Source organism: Pinus tabuliformis, chromosome 7, assembly GCF_031772625.1.
Source record: "Pinus tabuliformis cultivar Carrire ecotype Pingquan chromosome 7, CPIR1, whole genome shotgun sequence".
In the NCBI taxonomy this organism is placed as follows: Eukaryota; Viridiplantae; Streptophyta; class Pinopsida; order Pinales; family Pinaceae; genus Pinus; species Pinus tabuliformis.
The window spans coordinates 301,706,648-301,729,176 of record NC_142293.1 but is presented as its reverse complement, the minus strand read 5'-3'; positions in this window follow the sequence as shown (position 1 = coordinate 301,729,176).

Sequence of the window (22,529 nt, the reverse complement as noted above, 5' to 3'; positions counted from 1 at the left end):
CATATTCCGTCGTGTGTTCACCAAGTACCTGAGTGAACCTGCAAGCTTCCTATAGATAGTAGCTTCCACTACCTCCCCTGAAGTAGCATCCTCCTTCCTCCAGTTACCTACTAGAGGAGTCTCCATGGGTTTGTTGCTCTCCATGCGGAATCTCTTGAGTATCTTGTTGGCATACTTTCCCCGGGAAAAAACAACTCCCCATCTCCTTGTCGTACCTCCTGACAAGAAAGTAATGAATGAGTCCCAAGTCCTTCATCTCAAACTCTCTTGCAAGATCCTCCTTGCAAGACTTGATCAACTGATCATCACCTGTTAGTATGAGATCATCAACATAAAGTACAATGATCAACAGTTTACCTTCCACCACTATGTGGTACAGGTTTGCATCTGCTTCACTCTTCGTGAAGCCCAACCTGGTGAAGTAGCTATCTATCCTGGTGTACCAAGCACAGGGTGCTTGCTTCAGCCCATACAATGCTCTCTTGAGCCAGCAACATTGTGACTCACGGTCAAAGGTTTCAAAACCTTCAGGCTACTTTATGTACACCTCTTCCTCAATCATGCCATTAAGAAAGGTTGTATTCACATCCATCTGATGTATCTTCCAACCCATCTATGCTGATAGTGCCAATATAGATCTGATTGACGAGTACCTTGATACAGTAGAAAAGGTCTCATCATAGTCATGTTGGAAATACTGGGGGTTGGGGGGGGGGGGGTGGTGAATCAGTATTCCTTTTCAATTGTTATTTTTACTAGTTAACTCATTTATATTTAGAACACAAAATGAACAATACGAATAAATGCTTTTATTAATATAATCTTTACAATAAATCAGATACAATATATACAAGGCTCCAATCTATTGCCAAGCACCAACTTGGTCTTTTGTGTGGCTCCAACCTCTAGGGCACCAACCTTGTGTTTAGGAGCACCAACTCCAAGGACACCAATCCTTCCAATTTTGAGGCACCAACCCCAAGGGCTCCAACCCTATCTTGTCAAGACACCGACCTTGTTTGTGCGAGGCTCCAACCTTTAGGGCACTAACCCTCTGGGCTCCAACCCACTGCTATATTTTTTCTAGATATGTTTGATAGTAATTCTCTACTCCCAAAATCTTCTTCGCTGAATTCTGTCAATCTACAACTTCACTGTAGTCTCCATGATACATCATCAATGAAAACCTGTCTTCATATGAAGGAGTCTTCACAACTCTTCATATTTCCCACACAAAGTCTGAAAAGTTACCTCATGATGATTTCAAATATCCATCATGATCTACAATAGTCTTCACACAACTTCAATGTGTCTACAATGAACTGAACTAATCTCTACACAAAAACAACTCTCAGTTTCAAGCCTCTGTTCTCATTGTCAAGGTAAATGATTTAGGAGTGACTGCTTCAAGAGTAACTGCTTCAGGAGTGACTTCTTTAGAGGAGTGACTGTCGCAGTTTCTTACTTCCAAGAAAAACCCTCACAAACACTTCAATGTTGGTGTTCTCTACTGCTCCCTTCATCTTCCACTGGCCCTTTGGCTTCCTCCTATCTTGCTGGACCTTCGACTTCTTTTGTACCTTTATTATCTGCTAGACCTTTGGCTTCCTCTGTTTCTTCCGCGTCTGCCAGACCTTCGGCTTCCTCTATTTCTTCCAGTACACCCATTGTTTCCTTGTTCTCTGTTATAGATGCCTGATATGCATGACTTTTGTCTTCCTCTTTCGCTGGACCTTTTGGCTTCTCGACCTTCGACTTCTTGATCTTTGGATTCCTCTGTCTCTTCGAGTTCACCAATACTTAAAAGACATGTTCATTTGGAAGAGAGGCTGACTTATGATGTCACATATTATAATTATATCAGAGAGGCCCTTTCATCCACAGACTTAATTATTCATGAAAATCACATCACAAGAGAGGTTATACCCATATTGGAGATCCCACGTGCCACGTCATTCCTTTAATCCGCAATTGCAACTTTCACAGGTTTTCACATAACATAGTGATTCCACTACTGCCGATGGAGCGGATGCGATATTTATATAGAGTTGTTACCATAAAATTATTGGGTCCGCAGTACATATCGCAATGAGCGGATTTCAATGTGGCAAGGCTTTAAAGAGGCTCGCGATGTGGCAGATGCGATGTTGTATTACAACGTATTGTAATGGTCCCGTGGGTCTGTATATATATATATATATATATTGCAATCGCAGATTTTCAGTGTGACATTCCTTTGCATTACATAACTTCTGATATGGCAGTTTCAATATGGCAGATGCGATATAACAATAGAGCATGTTCTATTGGAGCAGTCAGGTCTGCAGCTCATTGCAATCGATGGTTTGCGGGACTTCGACTGGCACATGGATTAACAACGGCCTTAACCCCCACAATTGACCATGATCTAAGGGTTTACTATGAGATCGATGGCTAAGATTGAGTGCGGGGCTTCAGCCACGATCAAGGAAGTCCGTACTTTCCTACCCTGGCTCTTCCGATAGCTGTTGCTCCTGTGACTTCTCTTCACTCTTCCGCTCTTCCGATAGTTTTCTTCTTTACTCCTCTGTTATCGTTGTTGCTCTACTGGATCTACTGCGTCATTTGTTGTTCAATTGACCTCCTGCATCATTTGTTGTTCAATTGCTGTTCAATTTACCTCTTGTGTCATTTGCTGTTCAATTGTTGTTCAATTGACTTCCTGCGTCATTTGCTGTTCAATTGACCTCCTACGTTATTTGTTGTTCAATTGTTGTTCAATTGACGTGTCATTTGTTGTTCAATCCACTTGGGTCCTCCATCTCATCATATTCACTATGAGCATTATGATCAATGGGCATCAATGGGCAATCATGTATCAAAGAATTTGCCATCATAAACACTGCTATATTGACATCAATGACAACCTAGATTAACAATCTCCCCCTTTGTCATTGATGGCAATATTCTTCTTCTCTCCCCCTTTGACATCAATGGCAAAGGAATGCACAAGGACACCCCCTATGGAACTACTCCTGTTCTTTATGAATAGTATCTTTTTATGGGTATGTTACTCATACATGGCTCCAATCTTTAGGGTTCATAAAAGAGATTTTCAACCAAGACTAATCCACTGTGGTTACAAGAATTACAAGTTGCAAAATGTACCTTGATGTTGCTACAAATCACCCTTTCTAACTGTTGCAATAATGATGATGAAGCTAGCATTTTATAGAGAATTTGCTTAGGTCGGCTTTTCTTTTGGCAGGTACTGAACCAAGGGTATATGTATATATAAATATTCAAAACAATGTCATGTCCTGGAGTAGCCTTATCACTGGAAATTCTTTGCACTAGAATAACCCTGTTATTGTAGTCATGAGACTTATGCTGATATGGTTATTGTGAGAAATTGGCACTATACACACAGGTTCGAAAACTTTTATGCTCAAAACATCACACTTCACCTTTATGCTTAGGTCACCGCATTTCATAATTTCATTTTGATATTCGGATTATTTTATTACAACAGGTCCGCAAGTCAATTAGATCTTATCTTGTTTCAACAAGATTAAAAAAATGCGGAGATCACTGTTGGAAATCACAATTTACAGTATCCAACATCTTCAATTCAGGAATCACGATTGTCGTTAGACCAAAACCTACAAGTTATCTCCACTAGTAGATTTTGATATCCAATCTGTGACTGTCTTTTAAATTCTTTTACTGGTTGACAACTTTTTGCAATGCTTCAATTATGCTATATTCTTCCAACTGCTCTTGCTTCAAGCTCCATTCCCAGATGTGTTTGCTTGTTTGAAGGTTGCCTCTATTACTGTCCTTGATTTACCTGTTCTCACGTTATATCCATGAGTTGAGACATTCAACTTCTATAATACCAACAACATAGTTATTTGCCCTATTTCTCTAGCATTGGATGGCCCTCTCTGCTGCTCCAATTTCTGCTTAGTGATCAAGTGGAAAACTTCTTCAACAACAATCCAAAGAATGGTTACAAGATCATGTTCTTCAATGTAGTGCTCCTGAGAAATGATCTTTTTCAAAGGATGATTGTTAATATAGCTCAACAAGGATTTCATAAGGACCCTTTCATGAATAGCTTCTGTAATAATGATCAAGAATCACAAGCTCCCCCTAACTATATGCATGGTATCTTTTTGGCATAATCCCATCATCAAACACTCGAAATATCAAGAATATCTTCATCAAGTCAACAACATGTGTTGTTGGCTGGAGGGTTCAGGAGATTTTCATATTGTATTTGCTTTCTTATCCATAATTATGTAACTTTCTTTTTTGGCATGGTTCTAGCTTGAGAAGGTGCCCAAATCAAGTTACAATTATGTGCCATATGACCAATGTTATGACACTTGAAGCATTCTATGTTGTTCATGAATAAGAATTCATGACTTCTTCTTGCGAAATTGCTTCTCGGAGATTGACGGGGATCATTATAAGCCCTACAATCTTTTGCCATGTGTCCAAAGTTTGTACAAGAATAACAATAACCAAGAAATAAACTTTGGTACCTGGGAGATGGAGATTTCCTTGATGTACTTCTGAAGCCTTTCTGCCTTGAGATCCCTTGATGATAATCATTAATTCTCACATCCTTGACAACATTTGCATTTCTTCTTGGAACAGGACTTCCTTCATTAACGCCTTGACTCTTATCTTTACCTTTGCTGAAACTGGGAGCATCAACATTTCTTTCTGACTTCCTCACATCCTTGTTGTTTGAAGCATTATCATTCTTGCTTGAGGATTCACCTGCATACCCGAGACCTGATTTATCAAATGGACATCTTTGATGGTTGAGCATGTCATCCAAGGCTTGAGAGCTCTTCAAGGTTTTGTCCATCCCTTCAACCTTTTTCCCGAGGGAGACAATCTTCCAATTTTTCGCAATAATTATTCTTCTTAGCAAGTTGTTTCTCAATTTCTTCCTTAATACATATTGCTTCATTTGCTTCTAATTTAAGGGAGATGATATCTGACTTCATTTTGAATATTTCTTCATTTTCCTTTGCTAGACTGCTCTCCATTTCTTCCTTGATCCTTATAGCTTTACATGTTTCGGCCTTGAGAAGGTTGATGTTAGATTTTAATTTGAAGATTTCTCCATCCTTTGCTTTTAGTTAACATATCATGGTGTTTCTCTCCTCTTCTGCTTCATCAACCTGTCCTTCTATGATTGCCAATGCTTCCACTGTCTTCTCAATTCCTTGTGCTAACTTTCTTGCTTCTTGTAGTTGAGATTTGAGAGAGGAGACCTCTACCTTGTACTGACCAATCTCTTCTTCAAGTTTGTTCAAGCTCTTGTGCCTTTGTTCAAGTTGACTTGACAAGGTATCTTCCCGTTTCTTTGCTTCATCCAATTGATTTGTCATGGATATGACTTCTTCATGATGCTTTCTTTTGCTTTGATGAAATTCCTTCTTAAGCTTGGCAAGCTCTTCATCCCTTTCTTGTACTTGAAGCTTGACAAGGTCAACTTTCTTCCTTTGCTGTTCTTGGTCACCCGCGAGTGCTTTCTTATTAAGCTCCCCATTTTCCTTTTTCAAATTGATAATCTCTTCCATGGTAGCCATAAGTTTAGTGAGAAGATCTTCTACAAAGTCCTTTTCATTCTCTTCATCTTCTAGGTCTTCTTTAGCCTTGATGTCATCATTCTCATTTTCAGCTTCTATGATGGGTTCTAGATTTCGTTCTTGGTTTCCATCATCTTCTTGACTAGAGATCATGGTCAATTCTCATTTTGAGTGAAGGTCATGAAGTTTGTCCCATATACCCTTTGCTGACGAACATTTTCAAAATTGTTCTTTATAAAATCAGGCAGCCCATTCAAGATTGCCTTCATTGCTTTTGCATTGTACTCCTTGGATTCTCCATCCATCATGCTATCAACAATCACTGATTTCTAGATTTCAATGCCTTGAGTATTTAAGAAATTCCTCATTCTTGCTTCCCATATATCAAAGTTTCCATTGAACCTTGGAGCCTCCACAAATTGATTTTCTTCTATTTCAGTGGTAGAGGGAGACACATCTTTAGGAGGATTGGAGACTTTCTTCCTTGGCTTCACCATTTGTGTTCTAATGATCAACCTTCAAGTTGTTAGGCTTTTGAGTGAAGATACTGTCTCTGATACCAATTGTTGGAAATACTAAGGGGGGGGGGGGGAATCAATATTCATTTTCAACTGTTATTTTTACCAGCTAACTCATTTATATTTAGAACACAAAATGAACAATAGGAATAAGTGATTTTATTAATATAATCTTTACAATAAATCAGATACAATATATATATAAGGCTCCAATCTATTTCCGAGCACCAACTTGGTCTTTTGTGTGGCTCCAACCTCTAGGGCACCAACCCTATCTTCTCAAGGCACTAACCTTGTGTTTAGGAGCACCAACTCCAAGGACACCAATCCTTCCAATTCTGAGGCACCAACCCTAAGGGCTCCAACCCTATCTTGTCAAGACACCGACCTTGTTTGTTTGACGCTCCAACCTTTAGGGCACCAACCCTCTGGGCTCCAACCCACTACTATATTTTGTCTAGATATGTTTGATAGTAATTCTCTGCTCCCAAAATCTTCTTCACTGAATTCTGTCAATCTACAACTTCACTGTAGTCTCCATGCTACATCATCAATGACAACCTGTATTCATATGAAGGAGTCTTCACAACCCTTCATATTTCCCACACAGAGTCTACAAAGTTACCACATGATGATTTCAAATAGCCATCATGATCTACAATAGTCTTCACACAACTTCAATGTGTCTACAATGAACTGCACTAATCTCTACACAATAATAACTCTCTGTTTCAAGCCTTTGTTCTCACTGTCACAATAAATGCTTCAAGAGTGACTGCTTTAAGAGTAACTACTTCAGGAGTCACTTCTTTAGAGGAGTGACTATCGCAGTTTCTTACTTCCAAGAAACACCCTCACAAACAACAATCCTCTAAGCACCAACTTGGTCTTTTTTGTGGCTCCAACCTCTAGGGCACTAACCCTATCTTCTCAAGGCACCAACCTTGTGTTTAGGAGCACCAACTCCAAGGACACCAATCCTTCCAATTCTGAGGCACCAACCCCAAGGGCTCCAACCCTATCTTGTCAAGACACTAACCTTGTTTGTTTGAGGCTCCAACCTTCAGGGCACCAACCCTCTGGGCTCCAACCCACTGCTATATTTTGTCTAGATATGTTTGATAATAATTCTCTACTCCCAAAATATTCTTCACTGAACTCTGTCAATCTAAAACTTCACTGTAGTCTCCATGCTACATCATCAATGACAACCTATATTCATATGAAGGAGTCTTCACAACTCTTCATATTTCCCACACAGAGTCTGCAAAGTTACCTCATGATGATTTCAAATAGCCATCATGATCTACAATAGTCTTCACACAACTTCAATGTGTCTACAATGAACTGCACTAATCTCTACATAAAAATAACTCTCTGTTTCAAGCCTTTGTTCTCACTATCACGATAAATGCTTCAGGAGTGACTACTTTAAGAGTAATTGCTTCAGGAGTCACTTATTTAGAGGAGTGACTGTCGCAATTTCTTACTTCTAAGAAACACCCTCACAAACACTTCAATGCTGGTGCTGTCTACTGCTCCCTTCGTCTTCCGCTGGCCCTTCGGCTTCCTCCTATCCTGCTGGACCTTCGGCTTCTTTTGTACCTTCATTGTCTGCCAGACCTTTGGCTTCCTCTGTTTCTTTCGCGTCTGCCAGACCTTCGGCTTCCTCTATTTCTTCTAGTACACCCATTGTGAACTTTCCTTGTTCTCTGTTATAGATGCCTGATATGCCTGACTTTTGGATTCCTTTTTTGCTGGACCTTTCGGCTTCTCGACCTTCGACTTCTCAATCTTCGGCTTCCTCTGTCTCTCCAAGTTCACCAATACTCAAAGGACATGTTCATTTGGAAGAGAGGCCAACTTAGGATGTCACATATTAAAATTATATTAGAGAGGCCCTTTCATCCACAGACTTAATTATTCACGGAAATCCCATCACAAGAGAGGTTATACCCATATTGGAGATCCCACGTGCCACGTCATTCCTTTAATCCCATAATTGCAACTTTCAGAGGTTTGCACATAACATAGTGATTCCACTACTGTCGATGGAGTGGATGCGATACAATCTTAAGTAGTTGTTAATAAACCCGTTGGGTCCAAAACCTTATCGCAATTGGCAGTTTTCCATCGTTACATCTCTTCAAGACTTGCGATATGCGACGGATGCGATATTTCTATAGAGTTGTTACCATAAAATGATCGGGTCTGCAGTACATATCGCAATCGGTGGATTTCAATGTGGCAAGGCTTTAAAGAGGCTTGCGATGTGGCAGATGTGATGTTGTATTACGGTGTATTGTTATGGTCCCTTGGGTCCATATATATATATCGCAATCACAGAGTTTCAGTGTGACATTCCTTTGCATTACATAACTTCTAATGCGGCAGTTTTGGTATGGCGGATGTGATATAACAATAGATTTTGTTCTATTGGAGCAGTCAGGTCTACAGCTCATCGCAATCGACGATTTGCAGGACTTCGACTGGCACATGGATTAACAATGGCCTTAACCCCCACATTTGACCATGTTCTAAGGGTTGACTATGAGATTGACGGTTAAGATTGAGTGCGGGACTTCAGCCATGATCAAGGAATTCTGTACTTACCTACCCCCGCTCTTCCGATAGTTGTTACTCCTATGACTTCTATTCACTCTTCTTCTCTTTTGATAGTTTTCTTCTTTACTCCTATGTTATCATTGTTTCTTTGCTAGATCTACTGCGTCATTTTCTGTTCAATTGACCTCTGCGTCATTTGCTGTTCAATTGACCTCCTGCGTCATTTGCTGTTCAATTGTTGTTAAATTGACTTCCTGTGTCATTTGTTGTTCAATTGAACTCCTTCGTTATTTGTTGTTCAATTACTGTTCAATTGTTGTTCAATTGACGCATCATTTGCTGTTCAATTCACTTGGGTCCTCCATCTCATCATATTCACTTTGAGCATTATGATCAATGGGCATCAATGGGAAATCATGTATCAAAGAATTTGCCATCATAAACACTACTATATTGACATCAATGACAACCTAGATTAACAAGTCAATCCCCTCTACCTGTGAAAAGCAACGGGCCACAAATCTATCCTTATGCTTCTCCACACTACCATTTGCAACTTGCTTTACCTTGTAGAGCCAATGGGAGCTCACCACTGACTTGTCCTCCGGCCTGGGGACAACATCCTGAACATTGTTACGAAGTATGGAGTTATACTCCTCAACCATGGCATCAACCCAAACTGGTTGTTGCACTGCTTCCTTAAAGGAAGATGGCTCTTTCACAACAAATTCACCGATAAGATCCATGTATCTAATGTACCTCTTAGGTGACCTCCTTTGCATGTACTAAGAAGTGGATTCTTTCACATTCTCTCGTGCATCATCCAACAATCTGCCAACCTCTCTAGTACCCTTTCTTCCCTCTCTAGAAGACTTTGCTTGAGTGGATGTCTCCACTCCTGGATCCTTTACATGTGTCTGCTCCACATCAATCTGAGGCTCCTTAACCTTAGGAGATAAAATCTCCTCATCCGCATGTAGCTCAAGCTCCCTCTCAAGGGAAACTCATATGGCCTTCCCCTCATCGAATCTGACATTCCTATGAACCATTGTCATCCTATTGGTCAGAAAGTACACTCGATAGTTGTGAGGTGTATCAGTGTACCCCACAAATATCCCCAACTTTGTTGTAGGATCAAGCTTCTTCCATGCATCTTTGGTCACATGGTAATACACCGATCACCCAAAAATCCTGAAGTGACCACCATCTGGCCTCTTACAAGAATAAGCCTCCTCTGGTGTCTTCATCTCAAGTATCTGATGTGGGCTACGGTTCTGAACATAAATTTTTGTGTTGCATGCCTTAGCCCACAAGTGTAGTGGTAAGCCCTGATCATGAAACATCGCCCTTTTTTCCCCTACTATGCTTTTGTTCTTCCTCTCGGCCACCCCATTCTACTGAGGGTTATGGGATGTCGTCAACTCCCATTTAATCCCTTCCGCTGCACAGAAGTTATTAAACTCATTTGATACATACTCACCATTGTTATCACTCTGTAGAGCTTTAACCTTCTTGCCCAACTCTTTCTCCACCAATTCTTTAAACTCACAAAACTTTGTGAGAGTTTGATCCTTTTTCTGCATGAAAAATATCCATCATTTACGAGAATAGTCATCAACAAATATAACATAATACCTGTTTTTGGCCATGAATGCTATCGATAATGGTCGAAACAAATCTGAATGGACTCACTCTAGAATAGCCTATGCTCGACTATCTCTATCATGAAAGGAAGACTTGGTGTCTTTTCCTAAAGTACACCCCTTGCATGTATCAACTTTCTCAAGCATACCTTTGGGAAGACTGGTAGAGATCTACTGTAATATCTTTGAAGCCCCATGATGCTAGTGGCCCAATCGCCTGTGCCACAACTCACCAATATCTCGGATCTGCACCCTTTCTGATTTTCTGCTCAAAGCAGCACACTCCTCTACCTCCAGCTTATAGAGATTCTTCACCTGAATCCATATCTTCTTTACTTGACATGTTGCTATGTGTCGAAGGAATTCCTTTCCTTTCAAGAAGAGATAACCTCTGTCCTCAAGCATGGCAATGGATACCAAGGTCTTCTTTAGCCCAGGCACATACATAAAATTCTTCAAGGTGAGTTGAGCCTCATGCTCCCTCTAAAAAGTAATCGTGCCCAACCCAATAACACTATACTTCCTGTCGTCACCCATCTCGATATGCATCTGGAGATATTTCTCCTCTAGGTCACTAAATAACTCTTTGTCGCCAGTCATGTGGAATGAAGCTCCATTGTCTAAGTACCATACACTTCCCATCATTGATGACACTATGCATGCAATGAGGGAAAATTCCAATTCGAATTGAGAGGCCAAAGCCTCACCCACGACTCCTCCTGAGGACTTCTTCTAGGACTTCTTGAGTGGAAAATTTGTAGCAAAATGGCTTAGCTCATGACAATGAAAGAACTTAACTTTCGTCGTGTCTCTCTTCTTACCTCCATGATAAGAATCTGATTTGGAATGGGAAGATTTCCCTTTCCCCTTCTTCTCCTTAATCGCTAAGGTACAATTCTCTTCATCATCAATCTTTGATGAAGAGCCATCCCTGTTGTTCCTCATAATATCCTCTTGCATCAAATCCGACCACAGTCGTTCCTAATCTAGTAGATTCTCTCGACCATTGATAGAGTCCTAATAACTATGCCAACTCTTTGGGAGTCCTAGAAGAGCAAGACTCACCATATCATCCTTGGAAACCATGATTCCAACACTTCCAAGTTCATCACGACATTGAGTGAACTTGGTCAAGTATTTTGGAATCATCTCGCCTTTCTCCATTTTGATTTTTTGAAGTTTATCCTTCAGTGCCAATTTCCTTTGGTCACTATTGTTCTGATACAAGTTCGTCAATGTTTTCCACATAGAATACAGAGTTTCCTTTCCGTGGGTACTCGAGACACTGTGGTCTCAAACTCCCTCAAGTATTATCCGCCTCACCTTCGCCACACACTTCTTCGATTCAGCCAAATTATGTGCATCTAATATTGTTGGATTAGTAATTTCTTGATCAACAAATTCCTTCAAGCTATTATCCTCTAGCACAACCTCCATTCTGTCCCTCCATGCTATAAAATTTGAGTTGCCTTCTAAGGCATACTTGAGCTGCAAACCATAGAATGACATCTTCTGATCCTGAAGTATGTATTGAAAATTTGAAATTCACATGTAACCCAAAACTCAAAACTTTTAAATATCCTCTAGTATATTAATTCAGCTCCGATACCATGTAGAAAATCCTGTAGATTCACAAGCTCATGCAATGTACTAAAGAACATGATAAAAATCTACTTTTACTTTCAACGAGTGGAAGCCAATAGAATGATGAAAACAATATTAACAAGAAGAATACAAATCAATGACACATAACACAAGATGTATCTAGGGAAATCCACTACTCAAAACACCGCTATCTGTATTGCATATATCATAAATATGAGTTAAGATACAAAGCTTGTTCTCACTAGAAAAATTTCGCACAAGTATTCTCAACTCTCTCAGCTCACAAGCTAGCTCTTGGCTAACACTTAGCCAATTCTGCAGCACTCCAAACCCTTAATCTCTTGCATAATTCCTAGGATGAATAGCCTGTATTTAAATAGAATTCATGCTTCCAAAACTGTATAATCCAAACATAGGATCAATCTCTGATGCATGCATGATATTTACACTCCAGTAAATAATACCATTGATAGTACCATGTCTGTTACTAATGTCATTTTTTCATCCACTCTTACATGTGTAGGAATTTACAGGGTAAGTTCCTCAGATAGAACACCAAAGGACACCGCTCACAAACAGATCACAGATCAATACACCAGTATTCTTGACGTGGTTAAAACCCTCAATGAGGGAAACAATCCACGACCTGAGCTAACACGACCACTTTAGGAAATCTATTAATAAAAGAATGAAAATTTACATAAGCTTCTTTCAGGAACGATTACCCTACAAATGACCCTCCATGCTCTTTAAATAGAGATCATGGACCAATCGGGTGTTAAGCCATGGATCAAGTGTCGGTAATACCGAGGAGAGAATGAACCATCAGATCACTACATATCGTGATCGTCAGATTGTAAGTTACAAAAGTACATAGTAAAGAAACACACTTTACCTACTATTTCCTATGTGTTAGAATATCCTAACATCCCCCCTTAAGAACAATTTGGGATAGAATTGAAGGATGTACAAATATGACACAATAGGAGAAGGAAGGAGGCATTAGAGCCTACCCCCCCTTAGTGACAAATTCTTGAACTCCAACCATAAATCGAAGTTTAGTAAACTTTGCCTCTATGAGAGCCTTTGTAAAGATGTCTGCAACTTGATCATCTGTTGAACAATATTGCACTTCAAGAACATGGTCGTGAATGAGCTTTCTGATGAAGTGTATGTGCAATTCAATGTGTTTGCTGTGCTGATGTTGGACTGGATATTTGCATAGTTGAATGGCACTTTTATTATCACACCAAAGTGTACTTGGATGTTGCTGCTGAAAGCCAAACTTTGACAGGATCTGATGAAGCCACAGGGCTTCCTTACTAGCTTCTACGGCACCACGATACTCTGCTTCTGCTGAAGAAAGAGAAATGGCACTTTGTTTCTTGCAAGCCCATGTAATAGGTCCTGAACCAAGAGTGAAAACATAACTTGTAGTAGACTTCTGATCATCAGGGTCACCAGCCCAATTGGAATCAGTGAAACCAATCAATAGAGGAGATGCTTCTGCACTGTAATGAATCCCAAAATGAACTATACCTCGAACATAAAAAAGTATTCTTTTAGCTGCTTTCCAATGAATTTCATGTGGATTTTGCATAAACTGAGCAATAAGGGCAACAACAAAGGAAAGGTCAGGATGAGTATGGGTCAGATACAAAAGCTTTCCTACAAGTTGACAATATAAGGTAGCATCAACTTCAAGGGAAGTACAAGTGACTGAAAGTTTGGCTCCAGACTAAAAGGGAGAAGGGGCTGGCTTACAGTATTCCATGTGAAAATGGTGTAGAAGATCAGAGGCATACTTGGAATGGGAAAGGGAAATACCTTCCTTGGATTGCAAGACTTGAAGACTAAGAAAATAATGAAAGTGTCCTAAGTCTGTCATTTCAAACTTCTTTTTAAGGCTGGAATTCACATGGTTTATAAGGTTGGGATCACTACTAGTAAGGATAAGATCATCAACATAAAGAACAAGAATGATAAGAGACTTTCCCACTTTCTTGGTGTAGACAGTATTGTCAGAATGACACCTAGAAAAGCCAGTTTCTAAAAGAAAGTTGTCCATTTTGGCATACCAAGCCCTAGGGGCTTGCTTGAGACCATAAAGGGATTTCTTAAGCTGACATACAAGGCTGGAGTCTGTTTGTGTAAATATAGTAGGTTGTTCCATATAGATTTATTCATGCAAGTCCCCATGCACAAAGGTAGATTTAACATCCATCTGATGGACTTCCCATTTGAAAGAGGCAGCAAGGGAAAGAACAAGGCAGATAGAGTTAATTTTGGCAACAGGGGAGAAGGTTTTAGTATAGTCAATGCCTTCAACTTGTGAAAAGCCCTTAGCAATAAGACGAGCTTTATGTTTATCAACTTTTCCATCTGGTCCATACTTGATTCTGTAAACCCATTTGCATCTAACAAGTTTTCGTCCCTTTAGAAGAGGAACAAGATCCCATGTATCATTTTCAAATAATGAACGATATTCTTCATTCATAGCTGCGTCCCAATCTGGATGGCCTGAAGCTTCTGCAAAGGTGTCAGGATCATAATTCGCTGAAGCTTGAGCTAGTAAAAAATAGGCTCTATCGAATTGAGAACTTGTATGTTGTTGATCTGTAGGATCACCGGCAAGAGCACCTGCTGCATCCCGAGTAGCACGGACCCATTTTGGAAGCTGAGGAGCTGAAGGAGGATCCTGAGAAGGTGGGGACGGATTTTCATCATCGCTATCATCATCTGAAGAAGAAATATTTTCGGAAGTAGAAGGGATAGAGAGAGGTGGCACATCCACCGAACTAGGCTCGTAGGCCGATATATTTTCAGCAAACTTTACATCTCTTCTAATGATAAATTTTTTGGACTTAAGTGGAATAAGTCTATATCCTTTGACATCTTCAGAATATCCAACAAAAATACATTTTTCACTCTTAGGTTCTAAAGATTTATGTTTCTCATCTGGAATATGGGCCCATGCTTCACTTCCAAAAACACGAAAGTGACTTACATCATGTTTAATTGAGCTCCATGCTTCTTCTGGAGTGATATTCTTTAAAACCTTAGTAGGAGTGTGATTTACTATGTAATTTTCACAGTTAATTGCTTCTGCCCAAAAATTAAGACTAATTCCTTTAGATTGAAGCATACAATTAGCCATTTCCTTTAAAGTGTGATTCTTCCTTTCAGCTACACCATTTTTTGTGTGGAGTATATGGAACAGTATGTTGCATTTGAATTCCATTCTCAATGCAAAAGTTGATGAATTTGTTGTTAACATATTCTCCGCCATTATCAGATCTTAGCTTAAGAATTTGATGTCTAGATTGTTTTTCAACAAAGGCCTTAAAGGCCAAGAACATGTTAAATACTTCACTCTTGAGTTTTAAGAAGTATACCCAAGTGTGTTTGGAGAAATCATCAATGAAAGTTAAGAAATACTTGTAGCCAGAGAATGAAACAACTAGAAGTGGACCACATAAATCACTATGCACAAGTTGTAAAAGGGTTGAGGCGTGCCAAGAGGCACGTTTTTCAAAACTATCCCGATGATGTTTTCCGAGTACACATCCGGAACAAACACCATCTCTGCAAGATACCATTGGAAAACCTATCACTATATTTTCTTTGCATAGATTCTAAATGGAGAGATAGTTTAAGTGACCAAATCACTCATGCCAAAGTTTGCTCACTTCATCATTATGAGAAACAAATATCAAGGGAAGATTTGATGACCCAAAGTTGTTAAACTTATACAACCTTGTAGAATCATCAGCAATGCCAGTAGCTAAAATTTATCTAGGATCTCTTAGGTCCTTAATTACAACATCGTGAGGTGAAAATTCAACGATTTTACCTTCACCTGAATGAGTTATCTAATATACAGATAGAAGGTTGCAGGATAAGGTTGGAACACATAATACATCATTAAATTGACCATTGTCTAGATGAACAGTTCCAATCCCTACAACAATAAGAGATCTATCATCACCAACATATATATTTTTGGTGTTACAATTATTTAAAGAATAAAACATGGCTTTGTTTTTGGCCATCTGATAAGAAGCTCCGAAATGAATGAGCCACTCATGAGGATGAGAAGAAGAAGATACATTTAGTGCATAACCAGACCGAGATGCTTGACAACCACATGCAGAAAGTGCTATTCTTGAAGATGAAGTTGAAGTTGAAGAGTGCTCCAAATGGATGTTATGGTTCTTCATTGTTGCTTCTAAGGCTTCCATCTTCTTAAAGCATTTGGATTCTAAGTGGCCATCTCGATTACAAAAGTGGCAATGTCTATCAGTCTTCTTCCCTTTGTTTTTATTTGCCTTATCATTTTGTTGAAATGATTTTTCTTTTTGAGACTGACATTGCTTAGGACCCTTATTTGGTTTAGGACCATTCATTTTAGGATACTGCTTCTTAGGATTCTTTGAATTTGGTTGCTGCTGGGCGGCTAAGGCTTTCTTGGAAGAGTTTCCAAGATTAAGAAGACCAATATATGGGAGATTTTATTGTTCTCTTATTAAATAATCACAAAAGGCATCAAAAGAGGGGGACTTGTAGTCTTGTCCTTGAGAAATAAAGGCTTCTCTAGTAGAATGGAAGGTGGAAACAAACACAGAGTAGGTTGGTCCCAACTTGGTAAGAATGGAATAGATAGGGCTACCATATTCTTTCTTATCTTTAACACCTTCCAAGAGAAGTCTAAGGGTCTTGAACTCAGACAAAAAATATTCAATGGAAGAAAAATTATTGGGGTCCAATGTAAGCAACTCATTTTCTAGTTGATGGGCTCTAATTTCATTTTTAATTCCAAAAACTTTAGTGAATTGTTTCATTGCTTCATTAGGAGTATCAAGTTCTACGATATGGAATCTAAGGTCTGGAGAAATAGACATCCCTATCAATCCACGTGCTTGATCTTGCCTATTTTCCCATTTGACTGCCTTATCTTCATCTTGAGGTTTGTTTTCTTGGCCTGAGGCTATTTTGTAAAGACCTTTACTTCTAAGTAAATCCACAATGTAGGACCACCATTGGAAGTAGTTGGTGTTGTCAAGAATAACTTGGCATGGACTTTCCATTTTAACAGAAATTGAAGCTGTAGATGTTGAAACTAAGTGATCCAATGGAAAGATCTCAAAAAATTAGGTTGATTAAAAAAACAGCTCTGAAATGGCTTCCGAATGAAGAAGTTATGGATTTTTGAAGAAACGTTGTTGAAGATGCCGACGAAGTGCATGAATGTGTGGAAATGAATGATAATGTTATATTTAAACCCCCCCCCCCCCTTTCCAAAAATAAACTAATTAGCTCACTTTTAAAAAACATTTATGTGACTCACTTTTATAAATAAGTGAAAATCACTTTTACAATGGTACTTTATGAGCTACCCACTAAATTGTAGCTTAAATAAAAGATAAAGAGACTTTAGAATTATAAGTGACTCACTTTTTATAGTGGGTGAGAACACTTTAAATAAAGTAACTTTAAAACATAAGTTACATGTGCTTTTTGAAAAAGTAACTCAACAAAAAGAAAGACTTGAACTCAAGACCTCTTTTCTCATAAAGTAACTTTGGACCAAGTGAGCTATTTTAAAAGGTTAGTAATTTTTGGAAAAGAGGAAGGCTTTTTGTTTTTTTCCACTGAAGCTTTGGGGTGCATGCTTACTTGAAAAAGCTCATTTTTGCCTACAAAACAAAAACCACAAAACCCCACACGGACATACAAGAAAAAACAAACCTTGCGGCTTGAAGTTAGCTTTAGCTGGAAACTAAATATTTTCCTCACTGTTTCTTATTTTCTGAGATCGCACTAAGGCACAGTTGAAAAAAGCATACGCATGAGAAAAATCCTTCCCTTCTATTTTTGATTTGCCCAAATCACACAGAGTCATGGGGCAAAGAGCATACACATAAATTAAAGGTATAGATCCGGTAATAAGAAAACAGAGAGCTAAATAACCGAAATAAACAGAGAGATGTATAGCTAGAACTACAAATAAAGACTGTATACCTCCAGATCTTAAAAATGACGTAGCTAGGGCTACCGGAAACCTTTTCACATGAAACGAAAGGGATTCCTTACTGGAACATATGCTCCTAACACAACAGAGCAGCCCTCTCAGCCCAAAAGAAGTCAGAAACAGTAGATCTAAGAAACAACAATCGGATGCAGTTGTACTGGCTTCAGATTGGATCACCAAAGGATGCGACGCTCAAATAGCTCTGATACCATGTAGGAATTTACAGGGTAAGTTCCTCAGATAGAACACCAAAGGACACCTCTCACAAATAGATTACAAATCAATACACCAGTATTCTTGACGTGGTTAAAACCCTCAAAGAGTGAAACAGTCCACGGCCTGAGCCAACGCGGCCACTTTAGGCAATTTATTAATAAAAGAATGAAAATTTACATAAGCTTCTATCATGAATGGTTACCCTAAAAATGACCCTCCATGCTCTTTAAATCATGGACCAATCGGGTGTTAAGCCACAGATCAAGTGTTGGTAATACCGAGGAGAGAATGAACCGTTGAATCACTACATATCGTGACCGTAGGATTGTAAGTTACAAAAGTACATAGTAAAGAAACACACTTTACCTAACTCTACACTAGACCACTATTTCCTATGTGTCGGAATATCCTAACATCCGCCCTTAAGAACAACTTGGGATAGGATTGAAGGATGTACAAATATGACACAATAGGAGAAGGAAGGAGGCATTAGAGCCTATTACATGTTGTATATCACTTTAAGTGTCCAGTAGTTGAAATCTGTTGAAATCCACAATAGCATCCTTCATTGTGTCAAGGATTAGCTTTGTATTAAGTATGGATGGAATTTCAAGTCATGAAGAGGTGCTAGAATTTGATAGACATTCTCTTAGCGTAATAAGGGAAAATGTGAAGAATGTCCTAGAATAGGATCATATTAGGATTTTGTTTCTAGTTGTTATGTCTCAACTGGGTATTTATCAGAATCAACATGCATGAGTTTCTCATGAGGGAATATTATGTTAACTGGAGTAGCACTAGTGCACTAACTGACTGTTAGTCCTCTATTAGTTCCACAAACAATTTGGAACTAATTTAATTAAACTTAACTCAATAAACTAAGTGATCTAATTTCCAACTCAATTTAAACTCATATTGGACCCATAAAACTTAGGGAGAACATATACATGACTATAGAAAGACTTCCAACTCGAAATTCCTAATATAATTAAGTTAATTAAACTTAATTAACTATTTACAAGTTGCTATGAGAAAAGAATTTGATTTTAATTCTCAATTTAATTCAAGGATAAATTAAACTGGAATTTCTTGTTTCCATTTCTCAACATCCTATAGTTACAGACCACACCACAACATTGAAATAAAATAACAAGATATATTTTATTTTTTTAACTATAACGAATATTTTTATATTATTAATAAAAAAAATTGTTGGTCCATGAATGTGAGCCCCTATAATACATGTCCAAATGATATAAGTCAAAATGATACAACTCAATATGGTATTGTAGGTGAAAATGATGCATATGATAATGAAAAGAGGCATCATAACGATTTATCAACAATGATCCATGATGGAGTCTATATGATCAATAACATTGGCCATTACCAGCAAATCACTCATCATCATGTTTATCATGATCATCAGCAACATGATCATCATCAATGCCATCATCATCATCAGCTACCTCGATGTCCTCTCCATCTACCTCATCATCATTGTCTCAAATGTTTGAACTAGATCCAACAAAATCTAGATCGATCTCAGGATCAACGGGATCTTCATCATGCGCCTGTAGGTGTGCCAATCTTCGAACATCCCTTCATGTGTGCCCCACCATCGCACAGGCGTTGCGCGCAGCCCCCATCTCATTGCATCAAACCGTTGGTGCTCTGGTACTGCGATTTCAAATTTTGTTAGGAATTCATCTATTATTTTCAACGCATCATACCTTGACAATTTTAAATCTTGGGCCCTTACATAGTACAATGATTTAGTCACCATGTTGCAATGCAGCGTGGTTACTCCCTTCAACCTGTTGCGCCACCGCTCGTCTTCCTCCTCTGAATCAGAAGTGCAGAATTCTCCATTACCCTGTGATATTATTCTATCCTTCATTGTATTGACCCATCCTTGCTCTTGGGAAGACATTCTGTAGCTACAATCTCTGTTTTCGTCGCATTCTCTATCGCACATAGGTTCAATGTAGTGCGGTCCTTCAGCCGGATCTAGTGGAATGACTATGCAGGCGACTTTGTTTCAAATATCATGGTCCGCTTCTTCAGATTAATAACCCCGTTCATGTCGATGGCCCATTCTATTCCTAACAACACAGGATAGGGCGTACTTTCATCCATGAGCTCAATAACTTCAAAGTCCGTTCGGGTACTTGCGTCGTCAAGGTCTACCGTAACCCCTTGCAGCCTTCCCATGGGCAGCACCTTCTACTGATTTTCCATCCATAATTGGATAGGGGACCATTGTAGTGTAGGCTTACCCATGCACTCCCAAGTCTGTTTCGGTAGTACATTGGCATCTGAGCCCAGATCCAAAATGACTTGCTCCATCTCATAATCACTGATCTGCGTTGTTAACTGCATTTCCCTTCCGGTCCATGATGCATGTCTTCCCAACTTCCAAACGACGCGAGGTTCACTCCATCCTGCGCATCTATTTATCACTTCCTGTAAGCCTTTAACTGCCCTGTTGTCGCGAAGCAACTTTATACATGTCTCTAAAAAGGTAGTTATCATCGAGGGGTCCTTGTCCGATTCAGGCTGATCCCTACTACCTGAGGTAGAGACCTCCGCGAAGCTCTCCCGAGCTTCCAGATATGTCTCCCTACTACCTCCTAAGTTCCTTCCATTTGCTCCTGGGGCCGTGCCACTCCTCAGCACCATGTTGACCTTGGGATCTTCCTCGTGGGGTTTGGATCTCATCATCTGCACATTTTGGGTTGTTGTTGGTTGCGTTGCCTTTTTCTCACGAATCTGCGTTATCAATGTAGGACAATCTATCAGCTCATGATTGAATTTCTCACAATAACTAAACGAGATTCTAGATGGGTTGGTACACTCCCGCGCGTAATGTCCTGGTCCTCCGAAATTGTAGCAGATTAGCTATCCGCGACCCCTTCCTGGCCCCATTCCACCATGTCCTCGTCCATGGCCGTGGAACCCACCGCGCGCGATCGCTACAGCTGGATCTTGACCTTGTGTCTCAGTCTGCATTCTGTAAGCAGGAGACTGGTCCATTAACATTTGGTAGCTACAACAGTCTCCTTCCTCGTGGCCCACTAATCTACAAAAGTTACAAAATAGCTGCTGGGGAGTCTGGTTGTATTTTGGTAATAGATGACAGTTATCAGTGTTGTGCTTCCCTCCCACATGATAGATTGCGCACCAGAGCGGGCCTGTGGTGCTCCGTCCTGTCTGTGCCTCTGGTTGCAATAGCGTTGGTCCCCTCATTGCCACCAAATTTACTAAGACCGGGCAGTGATCTTTATCATTTCCCTGGCTTATGCACTTTATACACCATACTTCCTCCCGAATTATTGCTTGCGGTATCTATTCTTGTTTTAGCTTCTTCATTTCCAAACACAAATCTTGGATCTATGCTGGGATTTGCTGAAATCCCAACCCCAGGTCTTGCAACGGAGTTTCGTGTAACCTCATCGTTGTCTCTAGCGCTTTGGCCTGGGTTGAGATCTTTTGTTGTGATAGGTCCACCCTTAGATGTGGTGTTAAGGATGCCATAAACCAAGCGCAATGTTGCGCATTCGTCAATGTCATGTTAGCTTCGCGAATAGTACTTTTCAGTCTTTGGTCCAAATCCCATGGGGTTTCTCTAGGCATCATCGCGATCTCTTTGAACCCTATAATCCACTATGTTTCTGACTTCGGCCGACTAAATTCCTTCTTCAATTCGGTCTGGATTTTTGTTGTCCCCGACGTTGGGTGCTTGCTTGAGTACTTTATGTACCATGTCAGTGCTTGGTCCTGCAGCACGCTGACTAAGGTAGCCTTTCTGATATTATCATCCGCAATTTGCTGCGCATTCCATACTGATGTTAGCACAAACCAGAATTGTTCCGGGTCTTCGCCTCCTGCTCCTTTGAATACTGGTAACTGAATCGCGCTTGCCATAGTTACCCTTGATCTACTACCGTTCTTGATTCCTTCAACCCTTCAACGTTCTTCTCTATAGAGTCCTCGCGTTTCACACCAGACACCCCTTAGGTAGATCCCGGTCCTGGCAACGGAACCATTTGTTGGCTTATATGGGCCTAACCCAGGTTCGGAAGAACTATTTAGCCAAGCAAATCTTGCAGCTACTGGCCCTTTCAGCAACATCCCACAAAGCGCGGACTGAGGTCTCACCCAAGGTAGCAGGGAAGGGTGTTGGAACCAAGTTTTTGCACCCTTGAGATGTCTAAATGTGGTTTGGAGGTTTCGCGCCCCGTTCTGCTATCTTCGCACAGTTCCCGAATACCTCTTATTGTCTATTAGCGCGTAGTCTATAGATCTAATCTATTGGATGAAGTATTGCAACTCGGATCTACTTTAGAATAGTCTTTAA